General features: G+C 61.7%; 1 protein-coding gene and 1 long non-coding RNA gene across 6 annotated transcripts in view; both read left to right on the forward strand.

Annotated features, from left to right (window-relative positions):
- The window catches only part of VAV2 (vav guanine nucleotide exchange factor 2), a 187,295-nt gene that overhangs the window by 16,825 nt on the left and 154,226 nt on the right, over positions 1-16,244 (forward strand). The window lies entirely within an intron of this gene.
- On the forward strand, positions 814-16,074 carry LOC138989783 (uncharacterized). Its single transcript, XR_011465934.1, has 3 exons — positions 814-3,146; positions 4,383-4,621; positions 15,262-16,074. It is a non-coding gene; the product is annotated as an uncharacterized lncRNA (long non-coding RNA).

Here is a 16,244-nt window from a genome sequence, read left to right on the forward strand (position 1 = left end):
CATGTGCCTGGGTTTGGCTCCAGAAAGTTCTGCTGTGTCTGCAGCGCTGGGAGTGGATCGGAGGGCAGGCCTAGAGTCGGGGAGGGCGGGGTGGAGGCGGATGTGGTCACCCCCGCAGGAAAACTGACCGGGCCTGCACTGGCTGGGGGGGAGGGGCGGTGGGGTGCAGTGTGGGGGGAGGGAGGGAGACGAGGGCTTCAGGGCCCAGGAGGAGGGTGGGCCGGGCTGGCCATCCCTCAGACGTGGGACGCCGCAGAGGGTGCCCCGATGGGGGGCTTGGCTGGCGGGGGGCATAGGGTGGGGGCCCGTCCAGATCCGGCCTTTGGGGCTCACGGTGGCTTTGGCCGAGGGCCCAGGGAAGCCAGGCTCTCCCGGCCGCCGTCCGGGATCGGCCCTGAGCCGAGCTGGGGGATGCTTCAGCCCCACCCCCGCTGGGCTCTCTGTTTGGCTTTGAGCTTCCGGCTGCTTTTCCTGTTTCTGTGTGACGGACCACATCAGTGTCCAGGCTGGACCTGGGGTTGAGGGGGCGGTCATCCTGGCGTCCTGGCCTCCGCATGCCAAACCCTGAATCCTCCTGCGGAGCCGGCCAGCGGGACAAACGCCTTTGGTTGGCGAGGGGCGTGACTCCAGACCGCTCCTCCTCACAACACCATTATCACCCCGCTACCAGCTTCGAAGCCCGCGCTCCACGCTGGAGGTTACAAGCGGGCGCTGACCTTCTCGCTCAGAAGCGTGGGGTGGGCGCGCCGGATCCCAGCTCTCTGGGGACAGACAGACCCCCAGCACCTGGTTCGCCTCCAGGTAACACCAGGAGGGCCTTTGCAGAGACCCAGCGAAACTGCCTCAACATAGCTGTGTTATTTTTCAGTGGTTTTTGCCTGTGGAGAGAGTGGTTTTTCTTAAAAAAGGGCTTTGCCTCAGATGGCTTTCTTTGGGATGGCTTTATTGCTGTTGATCCTGTAAAGCTTTAATCAGGGAACAGCGGCGCAGTAGGCTCTGTGCAGGGGGACCTGGCAGCCTGGCTGAGTTTCCATGGGGGTGGGTGGATGTTTGCTGCGCGTGAGCCAGCGGTCTGGCTCTCATCCTCAAGGCCCGAGCTTGGGTGGGGGCTGACCCAGGGGTGAGCCTGGGGTGTCAGGGTGGGACGCCTCCGACTGGCTCTACCTGGGAGTCAGAGAGCGAGGGGGATGTCCTCTCCTGGCCTCTGCTTCTAGGGGTACCAGGCTGTCTGGCATCTGGACAGGTGTGGCTTTATCCAGCCCCCCAGCCCCCAAGGAGGACCCCACAGGCAGGGACCTGGGAGCGTCTGCCCTCTGCAGACCTGGTGTGGGCCGTGCCAGAGGTGTTCATATGCACATGGATTGAGGCTGACTGGTCTGGTACCCGAGGCGGTTGTTCAGTTGCTCAGTCATGTCTGAGTCTTTGCGACCCCATGGACTGCAGCACGCCAGGCTTCCCTGTCCTTCACCATCTCCCAGAGCTGCTCAAACTCATGTCCAATGAGTCGGTGATGCCATCCAGCCATCTTGTCCTCTGTCGCCCCTTTCTCCTCCTGCCTTCAACCTTTCCCAGCATCAGGATCGTTTCAGAGACCTTCCACCTGATGCGAAGAGTTGGCTCTTCACATCGGGTGGGCCAAGGTATCAGAGCTTCAGCTTTAGCATCAGTCTTTCCAATAAGTATTCAGGGTTGATTTCCTTGAGGGTTGACCGGTTTGATCTCCTTGCAGTCCAAGTCATGTATGGATGTGAGGGTTGGTACCCAGAGAAGCTCCCCGTGTTAGTCACGGGGCTGGGCTGGGCCTGCCATCGGGAATCTGCTTGTCTTATCCCCACACCTGCTCCTGAGGCCTGTCCACACACCTTCTTTCATCCCCTCCAAGGAGGGAGTGTTCTCACCTTCTCACTGTCCTGACATCAGCGGGGTCTGGGAGCCACATATTCATTGCGTGTCGGAGTTTCTCAGGCGGTGTTCCCAGCGAGACATGAAATCTGCCGTGTTTACATCTGACAGAGCCTTCGTGGCGTTTTACACCGTTTTTCAGGGTTCCCTGGTGTATGGAAGCTGCTGATGCCCCAGGCCCCATGGCTGGACGCCCACCACCCTCCTTTGTAGAAAGCGTGCCGTTTGCCCCTGCTATGGGACAGCCCTTCTGAGAGCTCCGTGTGCAAAGGCTCAGTCCAGCGGGCATTCTTGAGTCAGGGGTGCGTCTCTGAGGCCACGTCTGAGGCAAGGCCCCTCCCTTGAAGAGCCTGCCCTCACGAGGCAGGAGCTGTGTCCACCCAGGGTGCCCCGACCCTCCCCAGACACTGTCCTTGGCTCCAGCCAGTGGCGTCTCCTGGTCGTCCAGGTGTCTGGCGAGCCCGAGCTGCCGACTCTTCAGTGGGTTCATGGTCTGTGGATTCAGGGCTCTGGTTTCTGATCAGCGATGAAGCCTCAGGGAGGAAAGGCTCTTTGCACCGAGCTTCCGGGTGCAGGCCCTGACGGTGCTTGTCTTGAGGGAAGGGGCTCCCACTTGCCCGTGTCCCTCGGGGTTGTGCAGAGAGCGTCTGTCACGCGCTCTGGGAGGGGCTAGCCCTCTGGGTGCAGCCTGGCCATGCCCTCAAAGCTCTCGAAGGGTCGTTGCTCCAAGAAGTGGTAACTCACAGTGTATCTATGGGTGGGAATGATCAGTGGGCTTCCCGATAAAGAATCGCCTGCAATGGCGAGACCTGGCATCGATCCCTGGGTGGGGAAGAGCCCTTGGAGGAGGGCATTACCCCACTCCAGTGTTCTTGCCTGGAGAATCCCATGGACAGAGGCGCCTGGCAGGCTACAGTCCGTGGGGTCACGAAGCATTGGACACGACTGAGCGACTAAGCACAGCACCCACAGCATGGTCGGTGCCCCCCACCCCCCCGAAAAGTAACCATCATTGAAACTGCACAGGATAAACCTCGTTATTCAGTAAAGCAGGTGGAACTGAGATCTGGAGAAAGAAAAACTGAACCTCAGGAGAGCAGGAAGGTGACCCGAGAGCCGGGAGACCTGGCCGGGGACTCAGCCTCCAGGGTGACGGCAGGGAGCAGGGAGGACCACTTGAGCAGAAGACTGGATGCGGAGACAAACAAAAGCCCCAAAGCGAACACGGATCTCGGTTCCAGGAGGTAACGGAAGCGGCGGAGCTTGTGCCAGACGGGGCCCGGGTCCCCTCCACGGGGCTCAGGTGCGCGTGGGCGGGGGGGCCAGGGGCCTGGCCAGGGGCGTGGCAGGGCCCGGGTCCCCTCCGGCGGAGCTCAGGCCAGACGGGGCCGGGCCCCTCCACGTGGGGGCTCAGGTGCCAGACGGGCGGGGCCCGGGCCAGGGGCGTGGCTGAAGCGGCGGAGCTTGTGCCAGACGGGGCCCGGGTCCCCTCCACGGGGCTCAGGTGCGCGTGGGCGGGGCCTGGCCAGGGGGCGTGGCTCCTGGCTGCGCCGGCGACCCGGGCGGGATGGAGGGGCTGGGTGGGCGCCTCCGGGCGGCCTGACCTTCCTGTGAGGAGTCGCAGAGCGGGTTGGGGTGGGTGGGGGCTTCCTCTTTCCTCAGCCCTCTCTCTCTGCGCAGCGTTTCGGAGCCTCTGCTCGCAGATGCCCAGGAGGGTCAGAGAGGGGGTGGTGGGCGCAGCTGGGTTGGGGCCCTCCTGTGGTCTGCTCCCCGCCCCCCCCTGCCCTCGCCCTCTGGCGCTGGGCCGGCTTGTGCTGTGGCCTCTTTGCCCCAACTCTGGCTTCCACGAGGCCTCCCCGGCTGCTCGAGGGCAATGGTGACCAAAGGCCGTCAGGAGGGGCTGTCTCAGGACTGAGCCGTGAGGAGGTGGGGTGCTAGGGCTCTGCACTAGTCAGGGTGGGGGCACTCTGGGGGTGCACCTTGCCCCCTCCAGGCTCGGGTGGCTGCAGTGACAGGCGGCCTCCGGGCCCCAGCGGCCACCCTTCCACACTCCTTCTCACCCGCCGGTTTATGCATGCTGATTCCGCCTGCTGTCTCTCCCTGGCCTGTCCCGGGCAGCTCAGGCGTGGTCTGACCTTGTTTCCTAAAGAGTGAGGTGCTGCTGGCCACGTGGTCCTCCACGCTGGCCGGGGCAGGGACTGGACACGGGAGACGTGGCCAGCCGCAGCTGTGTGTCCACGGGAGCCCGCGGTCGGCCAGCCGGCCCCCTTGGTGCCCTTCTGGCCAGTTTTCTCCCAGGCAGCCCAGCTCTGGGGCGGGAAGCGGGGTGGGTGGCTGTGGCAGACCCTCGAGCAGTGAAAGGAGCCTTGCTGTGCCTGCCTGAGCGTGGGGCAGGGGAAGGGGCCTGGGGCACACCCCCGCTGAGCCCTGGCCAGGGCGGAGAGGGGATTCTAGTCCTTGTGTGGGGTTTGCACCTCCAGACACTGGCGTTCCCGACCCTAGTTCTCTTCAGAGGAGCCTGGGCCACCTCTGGACGCCGGGCCACTCGGTGGAGAGCCAGACTCCCCATGAGAGGACTGCATTTTCCCTCCACTGCCCTTGGCTCCTTGTCACAGGCTGACGCTCAGCCTCACCGATGCGTTCCACTCTCCGGTCGTGGGCCCAGCGTGCCTGTGCTGAGAAGGATGGGCCACTGAGGTGTGACTGCTGCGGGGAGCAGGTAGGTTAGGGATGTCTGCCAGGCCGTGGGGCGTGCAGGGGGACATGCTCTGCTGATCTGCCTTCCCTGGTGCAAGGGAAGGTATCCGGGGTACCCGGCCGTGTGACAGCCCCCTCCCGAGTGCCTGCCTCCTGCTTCTCCCTCTCCAGGTTCCTCCAAGGCCAGCCGGACTCCGCCCTCAGACCGCCTCCCCACTCCACGTGCCCGGCTCCCCTCCCACCCTGTTAGTGCTGGCGCTGTTGGGGGGAGCTTTCATCCCCTGGGGTCACGTGGGAGCCTGTGTTCCCAAGAGAGCCATGGCTACCCTGCGATATCCCAGGATATGGGCCTCTCCTCTCTGAGTCTCTTCTCCCTGGGTCGGGCACTGCTTTGGTAAACAGAGGGTGTTGTGGAAGTCTCAGGGCCTGGGCGGGCAGAACGTCCCACATGAACTGTCTGCAGAGAGGAGAGAACCTCGCCCTCATTTCGGGCACCTCCCTTTTCTGTGTGGCTGGCATTAGCTGAGTCCCAGTGAAGAGGAAACGTGATGCCCTCAGCTCACTGCCACCCCCCCCCCCCACCGGCAGATAGGTGCTGGATTTCCTGGCCGAGGGAGCCCTTGGCAGAGCTGCCCAATGGAGGCTGGGTTGGGGTGAAGCCTTGTGGAGCGATTCTCTGGTTGGAGGTCCCTCGGGTTAGCACTCAGGGCGAGTCTGTGGGTCAGCGGCCCCTGGGCCCTTGTCCAGACTGGAGGGCACTTTGGGGGCGACAGGGGAGTAAGGCTGCAGTCTCTCGTGGTTTCAAATTTAAACTGTGAGATGCTGGAAGTTCCCGCAGATCTGCTCAGCTCTGGCCTGGGAGGGGTGGCCTTGACAGCACCCAGCACCCCCGCCCTTGCCCCACGATGCAGGCGCTATGATCCTAGAGCCAGAGCTGTAACAAAGTGCTGGACGGATGGCACACCTCTGTGGGGCGGGGCTGCCAACCGGGTTTAATCCTCTGATTCTTCCCAGCAACCGCGGAGCAGAGAGGGCAACAGCCCGGCGACCAGACCAGGGCAAAAGAGGCGCCTCCCACGAGGGCCTCGAGGTGGCCGCCCTGCCCTGAGCGCTCCCGGGCCTTCCTGTGCCCAGGCACCCCTAATGGAGCCCCCCAGACTGGGAGCTTACACAACAGAGTTTTTTCTCTCCGGAGGGAGGTCAGAAATTGAGGTGTGGGCAGGACAGGGCTCCCTCTGGAGGCTCCAGGGGAGGGTCCCTCCCGCCTCTCCCAGCTTCTGGTGGCCCAGCTGCCCCCGGCTCGCCTCTGCCTCCGTCTTCATGTGGCTTCTCTCCTGCATGTGTCTGCTTTGGTTTTGCTTTTTGGTCGCTTCATCTGTCCGGCTCTTTTGTGACCCCAGGGACAGTAGCCCTCCAGGCTCCTCTGTCCGTGGGATTCTCCAGGCAGGAACACTGGTGTGGGGTGCCATTTCCTCCTCCAGGGGATCTTCCCGACCCAGGGATCAAACCCACTTTCCTCTCTCTGAAGACGACACTGCTCACTGGGTGAGGGGTCCACCCTGAGCCAGGGTGATTCTGTCTCGACGTCTTTACCTGATTCCAAATACGGTCACGTTCTGAGGGTCTGGGGTGAGGACGTGGCCGGCTCTGCTGTTCTGGGGGAGGGAGCACACTTTGGCCCCCTGCTTTGCTCTCTGCTTCCTCTTTCTCCTGTCCAGGCGTTGGCTGGTATCTGGGCTCCTGGTGGATTGGAGTGTAGGGTTTGGGCCTTGCTGAACGACTGGCTTGGGACTGTGGGCAAGGTGCATGTTGAGGTGTGGGTGCCCCCAGGAGGGCAGGGGCCTGGCTGGCGGGGCCACGTGCAGGTTGGCCAGGCGGAGATGGGTCGGCAGGAGGTCGAGGGGGTGGACGTGGGGCTCGTTGGCTGGTGGGGCCCCTGTGGTCTGCAGCTGGTCGCTGCGCTCAGTTCTCACCCCCTGAGCCGCTTGGCTGACTTCTCACTTCCCTAGGTTGCCCCCGCCCCCTCCTCCCAGAAATAGCACTGGAGTGGGTGGGGGTGGGGCGGGTCGGCAGGTGGGCGGGCAGCTCGCTGACCGGACCCAGGAGCTTTGGTTTCATGTCTGACTAAGGGGCTCTCGTCCATGGTGGGTGGGGAAAGGCGTTCACTTCCCTGCTTGGGGCACCTGTGCCTGCACCTTTCCCACAGAGGTGGGCCTGACTGGCGTTTGAATGATGGACGAACGGGTGGATAGACAGACGGATGGGTGGATGGGTGGGTGGATAGGTGGATGGATAGACAGACGGATGGGTGGTTGGATGGACAGACAGATGGGTGGATGGATGGGCAGACAGATGGGTGGATGGATGGACAGACGGATGGGTGGTTGGATGGACAGACAGATGGGTGGATGGATGGGCAGACAGATGGGTGGATGGATGGACAGACAGATGGGTGGATGGATGGGCAGACAGATGGGTGGATGGATGGACAGACAGATAGGTGGATGGGTGGACAGACGGATGGATGGATGGATGGAAAGACAGATGGGTGGATGGGTAGGTGGACAGACAGATGGATGGGTGGTTGGATGGACAGACAGATGGGTGGATGGGTGGGTGGACAGACAGATGGATGGGTGGTTGGATGGACAGACAGACAGATGGATGGATGGGTGGATGGATGGACAGATGGATGGTGGTTGGATGGACAGACAGATGGGTGGATGGGTGGACAGACGGATAGATGGATGGTTGGATGGACAGACAGACAGACGGATGGATGGGTGGATGGGTAGATGGATAGACAGACAGATGGTTGGGTGGTTGGATGGACAGACAGATGGGTGGATGGGTGGACAGACGGATGGATGGATGGACATATAGATGGGTGGATGGGTGGGTGGACAGATGTATGGATGGGTGGTTGGATGGACAGACAGACAGATGGGTGGATGGGTGGATAGGTGGATGGATAGACAGATAGATGGATGGGTGGTTGGATGGACAGACAGATGGGTGGATGGGTGGACAGACGGATGGATGAATGGACAGATGGATGGATGGGTGGATGGGTGGACAGACGGATGGATGGAGGGATGGACAGACTGATGGATGGATGGATGGATGGACAGACAGATGGATGGGTGGTTGGATGGACAGACGGATGGATGGGTGGATGGATGGATGCACAGACAGACGGATGGGTGGGTGGACGGATGACTGAAGGTGGGTGACGGATGCCCAGGGCTTTCTGAGGTCCTCCTTGGCACCACCATTTCCGCTTGGTGGAGCCCGTCTGGACTGAGGCCGTGGGCTATGGCAGTCCTGCATGGTGGCCTCCCCGCCTCGGGCCTCTACTGGAGGTAGAGCCTTTGGTCCCAAGAGAGAATCTCTTTGGAGGAACAGAGCCATTTGCTGCCCTGCAGATATAATAGTGAAACTCTGGAAACACCCGGACTGCCCCTGGGAGAGGGGTGGACAGTCATGGGACACGGAAGAGCGGCCGGCCTGGGGGCTACTGCAGGCCCCCAGCACCTGAGCTGGCCACTCATGCTGTGAGCGAGCAGGTGTCAGGGCTCGGAGTTGCCAGTCATTCCCAGCAGGCTTTTTTTTTTTAAAGCAGAAGTCAAGGAGCTGGGCAGAAAAAGGCCCTGAGTGGTTAGTGGTGCTTTAGGCTTGAGAGTTGGACATCCTATAGGATTTTGCTTTATTTCAATCCCCAAATCGACCAGAATGGTGCCCCCAGACATCTGTTAAAACTGCACAGGACCTGCTGGCAGCTGGCGAGGAGGCAGACCCCTCAGTACCAGTCTGGGCCTCAGTTTCCCCACCTGGCCAAGTCGGGATGGTTATTCCCGCCCGGGAGCACCTCAAGTGGCGAAGGTTTCAGAGAAGGGAAAGGCCAGGGGGACTGGCTGCAGCTTGAGCCCCAGTGGACTCCAGGCCCAGGGCACCTGGGCGGGGGAGCCGAGTGTCCTCCCACACATCCTGGGCAGGTGGCGCCCTGCAGGCTGTCAGCTTCTCTGCCTGCAAACGGCCCGGGCCTCCCTGGACAGGCTGTGTCCTCAGGCCCGGGTGCCGCCTCCCTCCCCCGCTTGGCTCCCACCCGGGTAGGGGCGGGGGTGAGTCTGCAGCTGCGAACATTCCTGACCCCTGTTCGGGGGAGAGAGCCCAGCTGCTGGCCTGGCAAACAATGGAGCCCCCCCGCCCCCACTCCAGTGCCCTGGGCCTGGCGCTGGTGTGGCTGGAATTTCCAGAAAGTGCAGTCTCTGAGTTGACATCCGGGCTCTCTGGCTGTCAGAAGGTGTTGTCCTGAGTAGCTTGCCGCACCGGTTCCCGGGCTGTGTGTTCAGTCCGTTCACGGGATCCACTGCTCCAGGCTTCACCCAAAGTGGAGGAATCTTCATAAGGTGTCTTGAAAGTAACGCCTACTGCTTGGAAAAACAGAAACACCTTAGAAAAACACAGCTCCCTGGACCCCTGCCCCCCACAGGCCTGTGTCTCTGTTGCTTTGAGGCCCTCAGACCCGCTGTGTCCGTCCATCTGGATGCTTAGTCAGTCGTGTCTGACTCTGTGCAACTCCATGGACTGTAGCCCTCCAGGCTCCTCTGTCCATGGGATTCTCCAGGCCAGATTACTGGAGTGGGTTGCCGTTTCCTTCTGCAGGGGTTCTTCCCTACCCAGGGATCAAACCCAGGTCTTCTGCATTGCAGGCAGATTCTTTACCATCTGAGCCACCATCACTGAGGCTATTTTTGCTTTTCCTCCCAGGAGAGCCAGAGACCCTCCTATGAGGCCAGGAGTTTGGGGTGGAGGGCATGGCGTGGCGGGTGGGGGCCGGGAAATGCTGAGGGGCTGGTGGGTGGCCCAGGGGGAATCTCGTGGTCTTGGTGAGGGGCCCCACCGAGGGGAGACCTTGGACATCATCCAGGTTCTGAAGTTTTCAAAGCAGGTTTTTGTTGTTCCAGCCGTGGTAAGATACACACAGCTGCGTCTGCCATCTTGGCCATCTTTTAGTACGCTCACACCGTCCACCCCGAAGCTCTCTTTATCTTCTGAAACCGAAACTCGACCCCTAATCAGCTTCCTGTTCCCTCCCCCACCTCCAGAACCACAGCCGCCACCGCGCCTTGTGACCCGGACGACTCTAGGGACCCCGTCTGTACACGCGGGACCCTACGGCGTTGGTCTTTGATGACTGGCTTGCTTCCCTGGGCGTGACGCCCTCCAGGTTCAGCCTGTGTCGTGTGTCAGACGTAATATCCCGTTGTAAGAATAGACCGTGTGTTTATTGATTTGTCTTTGTTTTCTCTTTCTATGTATATATACATACCCCAGAGAGAGAGAGAGAGAGAGAGAGATGGGGACCATTTTTAAACTCTTTGCTGAATTTGTTACAGTACTGCTTTTGTTTTGGTTTTTGGCTCTGAGGCATATGGAATCTTACCTCCCCGACCGGGGATTGAACCCTCGGCTCCTGCCTTGGAAGCTGAAGTGTTAACCACGGGACCGCCAGGGAAGTCCCTGTCCATTTATCTGTGGATGGGTGGGTGGTCTCCATGACTTCTGGCTGCTGTGAACACCACGGCTGTGAACACGGGCATGCCGGCAGCTCTGAGAGACCCTCCTTTCAGCTCGTCTGCGTGTGCAGAGCAGAGTCCCTGGCTCGTGTGGTAACTTTATTTTCTCTTGTCTGCGGCCTGCTCTGCTGTCCCAGTGCCGGGAGCCTTCCCACCAGCAGCACCCAAGGTCCAGGCTGTCCGCGTCCTCACCAACACGTCATTTCCCGTTTGGTGATGGTTTTGCCCTAAGGGGTGTGAGCTGGTACCTCGTTCACACCAGTGCTGATGTGCTGTTTGAAGGGCGTCCCCTGTGCTGGGGAGGCCCGAGGCCTGGAGAGAAGGGGGCACCTGGCCCAGGTGTGGGGGGCTGGGGCCTTACCTGGGCTTCTCCATGGGGGGCACGGCTCCCCGTCGGCCCCTGGCACCTGGGCTGTGTGTGACGCATGCTTCTTTGGGGGCATGAGGGGTGAACTTTGGAGCGAGTGAAGGGTTGTGTGGGGGCTCCTCACAGGCTGGAGAAGCAGGGCCTCGGCATCTCTCCCCATGGGTCCCGGAGGCCGCCTCTCCCTTGCAGACGGAGCCTGGGAGGCATCCAGCCTCTGCACTCCGGGTCTGGCCGTTTCGCCTCCTGTGGGGTCTGCTGGGGCAGCTGGAAGGGGAGGTGCCTTCTTTCCCTGACAAGCGTTTATGGCTCACAGCCGGCAGTGTAATGAAAATAAAGTCCCATTCAAAACAGGAAAAATGTGTGTACATCTTATCCTCCACCTGCCTGGGCTTCAGACACATTTCTCTCGGTGCGTGTCCACCTGCAGACGTTGATGTGCCTGGCTTCGTTAATTGCCACACAGACACACCGCCCACCGGCAGCCCCTCCCCATAAGCGGCAGCCCCTCCCACATAAGCGCCCGCCCCATGGGCCCAGGGCAGTGCTGCCCACAAGGCCGGTGTTGGGGGAGGAGAGCTGGGGGGCCGGGAAGCCCCCAGCTGGAGGGGGAACAGTTCCCGTCCCCTCAAAGCCTTCTCAGGGGCCAGGAAGCCCCCAGCTTCATGGGGAACAGTCCCCGTCCCCCCGAAGCCTTCCTAGGGGCCGGGAAGCCCCCAGCTGGAGGGGGAACAGTCCCCATCCCCTCAAAGCCTTCTCAGGGGCCAGGAAGCCCCCAGCTGGAGGGGGAACAGTCCCCGTCTCCCCGAAGCCTTCTCAGGGTCTGGGAAGCCCCCAGCTGGGTGGAGATCAGTCCCCGTCCCCCCAAAGTCTTCCCAGGGGCCCGGAAGCCCCCATCTGGAGGAGGAACAGTCCCCGTCCCCCTGAAGCCTTCCCAGGGGCCCGGAAGCCCCCAGCTGGAGGGGGAACAGTCCCCGTCCCCCCCAAGCCTTCCCAGGGGCCCGGAAGCCCCCAGCTGGAGGGGGAACAGTCCCCGTCCCCTCAAAGCCTTCTCAGGGGCCAGGAAGCCCCCAGCTTCATGGGGAACAGTCCCCGTCCCCTGAAGCCTTCCCAGGAATTGTGTGTGTATTGCTCAGGTGTTGCTGAGCACCCACTATGGGCCGCTCCTGCCCTGGACATTTGGGGCCCTTTCCAGCCTCTTGGGGAGGAATGCCGCTGGGAACTTCCTGTAGCGTCTGTGGACAGCAGGGCAGCAGGAGGGCGGTGCCTGGACGCTGCTCCCCCGGGCCGTGCCGGCCGGCCTGCACTGACCCCAGCCCGCACGGCGGCAGAACTAACTCAGCGGGCTCACCCGTGTGGGTGGGCACAGGCCCCCAGCAGGTGGCCTGTGAACAGACGGACCGACATGCTGCTTCCCGGAGCCAGGGGACGATAGCTGGGCGTGACGTTTATCTCCTCTTCGCACCGTGGCGTGCGCTGACCGCGAGCGAGGGCCCCGAGCTTGTGGGGTGCTGTCCCGAGGGCGGCCCCCGCGGCGTTTGTGGCCCTTCTGAGGAGGGTGTGTGGCCCTGGTGCTCGTGGGGTGCCTTCCAAGCGCTGCACATGATGTCCTGGTTTTCCACACGTGGAGGCCACTTACCCCTCAGGTAGTGGGTGGGGTTTGAGGGGGTCTCCGCTGCCTCCGGCTGCTGCCTCCAGCCCCTGGGTGAGCAGGCAGGTGGCTTTCACAGAGTGGGCTTCTTCGCTGGGCGTGGGGAACCACAGACCTGTTTTGGGGTGCTCGAGCTGGCCACCTTCCCAAAGAGACTTGGAGGCAGCCATTGGACAGTCACGTCTGGAGGCCCGAGACGTGATCAGCTTAGAGCTGGGGTCATACGGGGTGGGGGGAGTTCCTATGAACGGTGTGGTGGGGGTGGGGTTAGAGGTTTGAACCCAGATCTCTCCGCCTGAAAGCGGGCTGGGCCTGCCAGGTCCAGAGTCCAGGGACTCTCAGCCGGGTGGGGCCGTCCGGGAACCGGTGAGGAGCATGAATGTTCAGGACCTGGGAAGACAGATGGGAGAAAGCGGAGTTTTTGCCTCTGTTTCTCATCGAAGCCTGCTTCACCCGTCCGTCCGTCCGTCTGTCCATCCCACAGAGCTCAGCTGAAGGCCTGCGGGAATGGCGCCACCCGTGGTGTTGAGGTCACAGGGGCAGGCGGTTCGGGGCGTAAGGGCGCCTGCCACCCCTGTGCCTCGGTAGCAGCAGTTCCTTCTCTCCTGGTTCTGGAGGCCAGACGTCTAAAGTCACGAGTGGTGGGGCCTTGCTGCCGGCCCCGCCCCCGGCAAACCCCTTGCTCCAGAGGCTCTTGAGCTCCCGGAGGCCCAGGTGTCACCGGCTGTGGCCGCCTCAGTCCTGACTCTGCTCCATCCTGCCTTGGTCTCTCTCAGCTCCCTGGATCGCTCCTCTCTCTGCCTCTTACAAGCACACAAGTCGTTGGATGTAGGGCCCCCCTGGTCCAGGATGGTCTCAGGAGCCTTACTTACATCTATGAAGACCCTTTTTCAAATAAGGTCACTTCTCAGGCTCTGGGGATCAGGGCATGGGCATGTTTTCTGGAGACCACCTTTCAAGTGTTACTTGCTCAGTCGTGCCCGACTCTTTGCAACCCCATGGACCGCAGCCCACCAGGCTCCTCTGTCTATGGGATTTCAAGTGCTGCACTTGGCAAACAGATTCCTCAAGCTTCAGCCTCCTTCTCTGTAAGAAGAGAAGTTAGTTAGTATCCGCAGAGCTGACGTGCCTCTGGAGTCCTGCTCGGGAAGAGGAGCTTGGAGGCGCACGGGGAGGGGTGCTCTGATGCTGACCCTGAGACCACTTTCAGGAAGGAAGACGAGACGGAGGAGTTGAAGTGGCAGAGACAAGGAACGATTTCGCAGAGCTGGTGGGCCAGCGCTGAGGGTCTGGCGTGGGGCCGCAGGAGGGAGAGGAGGGGCGTCGGGTGCTGGGCTGGGGGGCACCGCCTCAGACAGCCGTCCAGCTAATCTCTCTGAGCCACACCGCCTGTGCAGTGGGAGGGTGGGATTGAGCCTTTGGGCGTGCAGAAGCCGGCTTAGCGAAGAAGATGGTCGTGGAGGAACACGAGAAAAGCAATTTCCTGCCGGCTTTGTAGAAAAACCTTTGGTTTGACCCTGACCTCGAAGTCTTGATAAGGCGGACTAATTTTTATCCCTCCGGCTCAAACAGGCCATTAGCTGGAGAGGCGGATCTTTTGAGGACTGCTGGGAACAATTTCCAGCCAGGTATCAGGCGGAAATCATAGATGGCTTCCTTGGGCAGCCGTGGGCTCAGAGGAGTTCCTGCTGCTCTCTGGTCTGTGATCCCTGAGCTCAGGGCAGGGCGGGAGTGCAGTGGGTGTCTATTAAGAGTCCGCTGACCGTGGGCAGAGTTAAGGATGAGCTCCCCCACTACCCCGCTGTGCTCTGCTCAGCCTTCTGAACCATCGCTTTCCCAGGGCTGTTTTTCTTGGTGAGTCTCCCCTCCTGTGTTGATGGGGAAGAACTCTGGGATCAGAATGAGGTGGGGGGGGTCACTTCGCAGCTGCCACCAGCTTGGCACAGCCCCTCCTGCTGGAGCCTGACCTCCAGCCTTTCAGAACCTGCTTCCCATGGCTCAGCCGAGCACCTCTGCATTCTCACTGGGAAACCCCCTCCCCATTTCACGATGCCGACTGTCTAGGGTGTGGTGAGCGGGTGGCCCCACACCCCTGTGGCCCACAGTGGAAGGCTGACTGCGTGGAGTGGGTGAGCAGCTGAGCACAGAAGGGCCCAGAGCCCCAGAGGGACCTGCGTGCCCAGCTCTGCCTTCTGGGCCGTAGCAGCAGGGAGTGGCTGAGTGAGAGGCTGAGGCCCACGCCCAGTGCTCCCGGAAGTGGCCAGAGGGCCCTGGAAACCAGTCAGGGCATCCCTGTGGGACAAGGGGCTGGAGTCTGGGGTTTAGGAAGCTTGCTGAGGCCGGACTTGAGGTCTGCCTTAGAGAGACCCCCTCTTTCAGCACCAAGGAGGCCAGGTTTGGAATCACGTCTCGGTGGTCGTGGTGGGAAGACGGCGTCCCGGGCGGAGAGGAGGCGCAGGTGCACTGGGGAGGCCTTCCTCCCAGAGAGCAGGGGTCAGGCGGAGAGGCACTGCCCACAGAGATCAGTGCAGCTCGGCCCCTGACGGCTTGGGAAGCCAGGGATGTGGGACTGGACAGCCTGGTTCCAATCCCGGATCCTTTGAGCCTGGTTCCCCATCTGTCGGGTGGGTGACGTGGTCCCTCCCTGCTCGAGGTGGTGTTGGGCATAGCAAGCTATGGACTCGATTCAGCTGGAACCCAGAGGCCCGAGGACGGTACTGGAGGCTGCAGGGGTCAGTGCTCACAGCCAACCCCACGTTCCACCTGCCTGTGTGTTTTGGGAGAGATGCTTCTGGAAGGCAGGGTTGCCACCCACGCAGCTGGAGCCGTCTGTGGGGGCCCCGGGCTTCCCTGGTGGCTCAGACCATAAAGAATCCGCCTGCAGTGCAGGAGACCTGCGTTTGATCCCTGGGTCGGGAAGAGCCCTTGGAGGAGGGCATGGCGACCCACTCCAGTATTCTTGCCTGGAGATTTCCATGGACAGAGGAGCCTCGAGGGCTACCGTCCATGGGGTTGGAAAGAGTCGGACACAACTGAGTGACTAACACTTTCACTTTTTGCTTTTTCAGACCCTCTAAAGCCATCGTGGAGTCCTAGCTGCCTGGGGGAAAGCTGGGCCTTTTCCGAGCTGTCAGTCAATGGCCGGCAAACATTCATCCATCCATCCAACCATTCATCCATCCACCCATCCACCCACCCACCCACCAGATCTGAACCCCAGCCTGGGGTCCTTGCCCAGGGTGTTTGGGACCGAGGGTGAGGGGAGGGTCTCGGCCCCTGCCCCCACAGAGCATCTGGCTGGCTTGTCACCTGCAGGCCCCCTGGTGATTTACCCCAAGGGCCCCAAATTTGAAAGAGTCATGCCAGCGAGCCGCACCTATTGAATAGTAATGAAGTAATTTAAAATGGTTTTTTGGAGTGAGCGTGGCATAAATAAAACAGGAAATTAATTCATTTTCCCATATTTTATTGATCAAAGACCTCGTCGTCAGCAGCCCGTCGGGGGGTCTGGTGGGCAGGCCCAGCGGCCTGGCCCTGGCGGGCAGTGAGGCTCCGGTGGCTGAAAGCGACCGGTCATCGTGAAGCGCAGCTCCAGGGCCACTTGTTGAGTAGGTCACAGGACTCAGGGCCGTGTGGCGGCCAGGAGCGTGAGCTTCAGATGTGGAGGCCCCGCCGCACAGAAAGGTGCGGCCCAGCATGCAGAGCGCGTGTTCTCGCGAGAGCCGGGGAGCTGGCGCACCGGGTCCGTCTCCGGCTCTGGTGTCCAGCGGGCAGCGAGGAGGGGTGGCTTTCACCTCCCCGTCGTCCCGGTGGTTTGGCTGTGAGCACGCAGCCTCAGTGGCATCGTCGCCTGGAGGCCTTGGCCGGCCTGCCGTCTGCTTCCCCCAGGCAGGCGTCGACTCGGAGTGAGGCTGCTAACGAGAGCCGGCGGGGGTGCCGGTGAAGGCCAGGGCCGCCTGGGATGTGGCCACTCGGCAGCTCTGTATGGCTGACCAGGAGGGATTGTTCCCTGTGTGCAGATCACAGGCCCTGGAGGGGCCGTGGGGGCCCG

Source organism: Bos mutus, chromosome 11 (genome assembly GCF_027580195.1).
Source record: "Bos mutus isolate GX-2022 chromosome 11, NWIPB_WYAK_1.1, whole genome shotgun sequence".
Taxonomy (NCBI): domain Eukaryota; kingdom Metazoa; phylum Chordata; class Mammalia; order Artiodactyla; family Bovidae; genus Bos; species Bos mutus.